Source organism: Tachyglossus aculeatus, chromosome 3 (genome assembly GCF_015852505.1).
Source record: "Tachyglossus aculeatus isolate mTacAcu1 chromosome 3, mTacAcu1.pri, whole genome shotgun sequence".
Taxonomy (NCBI): domain Eukaryota; kingdom Metazoa; phylum Chordata; class Mammalia; order Monotremata; family Tachyglossidae; genus Tachyglossus; species Tachyglossus aculeatus.
The window spans coordinates 32,967,807-32,971,923 of NC_052068.1; the positions used below are offsets into that span (position 1 = coordinate 32,967,807).

General features: G+C 44.5%; 1 non-coding gene across 1 annotated transcript; it reads right to left on the reverse strand.

Moving 5' to 3' along the window:
- Nucleotides 1-209: 209 nt before the first annotated feature.
- On the reverse strand, nucleotides 210-347 carry LOC119926239. Its single transcript, XR_005450129.1, has one exon. It is a non-coding gene; the product is annotated as a small nucleolar RNA SNORA7 (small nucleolar RNA).
- Between the last annotated feature and the right edge of the window lie 3,770 nt (nucleotides 348-4,117).

Sequence of the window (4,117 nt, forward strand, 5' to 3'; positions counted from 1 at the left end):
ACACCATGGACACATCTCTCCCAGAACGCTCCACCTCCATCTGCAATCATTCTGGTAGATATGATACCAGATACTCTCTGGTTTTACCAGAGAGCTTTCTTGGTAAAAATATGGAAGCAGTTTACTATTGTCTCTTTCCAGGCAGTAAACCTGAGACTCCACCCTCGATTCTCTCCCATGCCGCTGCTGCCCAGCACAGGTGAGTTTTGACTTGTAGCAGATTGCCTTCCACTCGCTAGCCACTGCCCAAGCTAGGAATTGAATGGTTAAGCCTCTGCTTGACTCTCCCTCCCATAGTCGAGACTGGTAGAATACTGGAAACTTTCCAGCTGTGACCCTGAGAGGCTCTGGGTCATAGTAAGTGCTTAGTAAATACCATAAGAAAAAAAAGTGTCAAATCCCCATTTTGTAGTTGAGAAAATGGAGGCACAGAGAAGTTAAGGGATTTGACAAAGATCACACAGCTGGCAAATCGAGGAGACAGGGTTCGAACTCAGGCCCTCTGGCTCACAGGCCCATGCTCCCGTATGGGAGAAGACTGGGAGATTGAGAGAGCTGGAGTCTGGTATATTGGAAAGGGGCAGGAGATCCAGGCTGTGGGGAAAGCATAAGGAAGGAGCCAAGGCACTGTGCTAAACACTGGGTTAGGTACAGTATAATCAGATCAGAAAATTTCTGTCCCACAGGGGGCTCAGAATGTTTTCCAGATTCTGATTCTCAATCTGATTTTCCAGCCTAACAATACAATTCAAAACCCATTCCTTCTTCCTTTTGACTCTTTCCTTAATTATCTACATACATAAAGACTCTCTCTCTCTCTCTCTCTCTCTCTCTCTCTCTCTCACACTCTCTCTCTCTCTCCCTCTCTCTCTTTCTGCAGGAGCAAAGACTACAATGATTGGGACTCTGGGTCTGGAAAGACATGGGCTGAGAGGGGCCACGGTTGAAGTCTCCAAAATCCTGGAGGTTAAGAACTGGACAAATACAAAATTATTGTTTTCTTTTTAATGGTTTCGTTGAGTGGTTACTATGTGCCTAGCACTTTACTTCAGAAAAGACCCAGGCCCAGGACAATGCTGAAGGGCAGTGGGAACTGGTATTCCTCCTAAGATTCACTCACATAAGTTTATGGCCTTCTCAGCACCGGAAAAATGATGAGGAATTTCAGATCTATGACCTAGAAATACTACTAAAGCATCACAATGACTGGGACTCCTAGAGGAGAGCGGGACTAGTGTTTTGCCAAACTGGGCTCAGGCTTCGTGCTAGGCTTCGTGTTCTAAGTGCTAGGGGGGATACAAGGTAATCAGGTTGTCTCACATGGGGTTCACAGTCTTAATCCCCATTTTACAGATGAGGTAACTGAGGCCCAGAGAAGTTAAGTGACTTCCCCAAAGTCACACAGCAGACAAGTGGCGGAGTGGGATTAGAACCCATAACCTCTGGCTCCCAAATCCGTGTATATACTACTACGTATATACTACCATGCCCGATTTACTTGTATCCAGTATGGAAAACCACCACAACCAACACTGCCCCCTTCACCACGAGGTGGAAAAACCATTACCATCTCATGTAAAATGAACGGCAATGACATCCAATACTTTGGAACTTAGACCCCAAGAATATGTGCTCAAATCATCTAGAATAACAAAAAAAGTCTGTGCTTGTCCCTTTCCTTGAAAGCAGTTTCATGTGGCGGAACTCCCCATGCAGGAATATGAAGTAGAGTATCTAGTCTTTTTTTCAGCTACTCATTTTTTTAATTGAATCTAACAAATCTTTGTTTTTTTAATATTCCATTTAAATAAAATTAAAAGATTCTGATGCTCCCTCCTGGCATCAGAGGTGAGGATTAGAATACTCTGAACTGAGCTTCCCTTTTAGAAGCTCAAGAAGAGCAGCATGGCTCAGGGGAAAGAGCACGGGCTTTGGAGTCAGAAGTCATGGGTTCAAATCCCGGCTCCTCCACTTGTCAGCTGTGTGACTTTGGGCAAGTCTCTGTGCCTCAGTTACCTCATCTGTAAAATGGGGATTAAGATTGTGAGCCCCACGTGGGACAACCTGATCACCTTGTATCCCCCCCTGTACTTAGAACAGTGCTTTGCACATAGTAAGCGCTTAACAAATACCATCATTATTATTATTATTTAGAATGTAAGTTTCCTGTGGGCTGGGAACATGTCTGTCATTATATTACACTCTCCTTTGTGCTTAGTACAGCACTCAACAAATATGATTGACTGATTGATTGATTGAGTTTGCTGCCCAACTTGCTACTCAAAAAGTTTCATTAGTATGTCATTTCTTTTGGCCATCCAACACACCACTGCTGCTGTTTCCTCTCATGTGAGTGTGTATGAAAAAACTAGTCAACTAGTGTGAATTGACCTTTCAGGCAGCCAGGGTTGTTACCCCAGGTCTCTGGCTACTAAAAAGTCTCCAGTGAAGGGGTGTGTTATCAGGGCTAGGGTTAAGACTGAGCCCCTTCCTTCCTCTCCCCCTCGCCCCCCTCTCCATCCCCCATCTTACCTCCTTCCCTTCCCCACAGCACCTGTATATATGTATATATGTTTGTACATATTTATTACTCTATTTATTTATTTATTTTACCTGTACATATCTATTCTATTTATTTTATTTTGTTAGTATGTTTGGTTCTGTTCTCTGTCTCCCCCTTTTAGACTGTGAGCCCACTGTTGGGTAGGAGCTGTCTCTATATGTTGGCAACTTGTCCTTCCCAAGCGCTTAGTACAGTGCTCTGCACACAGTAAGCGCTCAATAAATATGATTGATTGATTGATTGATCTTCAGAGTGGCCTAGAAGACAGAACTAGGAATTGGGAATCAAGAGACCTGGGTTCTATTCCAGGATCTGCTATTTACCTGTTTTGTGCCCTGGGATGAATTACTGACCATCTCTGTGCCTTGCCTCTAAAATGGGGATGAAATATCTGTTCTCCCTCCCTTTTAGACTGTTGATCGCTTTGTGTGACAGGGTCCGTGCCTGACCTGATTATCTTCCATATCTTTACTCCAGTGCCTGGCCTAATGTTTTTCCTGTAGCAAGTGCTTAATAAATGACATTTTTATTATTATTATTGTTATCACCAAAGTGGTCAATAGAAGCATCAATGGCAGTAGCTGCATCTTGGAAGGTAAAAGCTGAGGGAAGGAGAAGGAACGCAGAGGTGGGGGCTGGTTGTGAGTTCCACCTTCCTTCTTCTCCCCCTCATTTCCTCCCCGCATACCAGACTTGAAATGCCAGATTGTGGAATTGAATAATAATGATGATAATGGTATTTGCTAAGTGCTTACATGTGTCAAGCACTGTTTTAAGTGGTGGGGTAGATACAAGCTAATCAGGTTGGACATGGCCCCTGTTCCACACGGGGCTCACAGTCTTAATCCCTATCAGAGAAGCACTGTGGCTCAATGGAAAGAGCACGGGCTTGGGAGTCAGAGGTTATGGGTTCTAATCCCGGCTCGGCCGCTTGTCTGCTGTGTGACTTTGGGGAAGTCACTTAACTTCTCTGGGCCTCAGTTACCTCATCTGTAAAATGGGGATTAAGACTGTGAACCCCATATGAGACAACCTGATTACCTTGTATCCCCTCTAGCGCTTAGAACAGTGCTTGGCACATAGTAAGCACTTAACAAAAGCCATCATTATTATTATTATTATCATTTTACAGATGAGGGAACTGAGGCACAAAGAAGGTAAGTGACTTGCCCAAGGTCACACAGCAGACTAGTGGCAGAGGCAGGATTAGAACCCAGGTCCTTCCTAATCCCAGGCCCAGGCTCTATCCTCTAGGCCATGAGGTCATGCTGGGTGTTCTGGATGAGGCCCATTTTCTCCGCTGCTCCCACTATTCCTCCAGCCTGGAACTCCCTCCTGCTTCATATTTGACACATTGCCACTCTCCCCATCTTCAATGCCCTCCTAAAATTGCATTTCATCCGCTAGACCGTAAGTTCATTGTGAGCAGGGAATGTGTCTGCCAACTCTGTTATACTGTACTCTCCCAATATATATAGTATATACATGGGAAGCACTCACGCGCTTAGTACAGTGCTCTGCACACAGTAAGCACTCAATAAATACGATTGAATG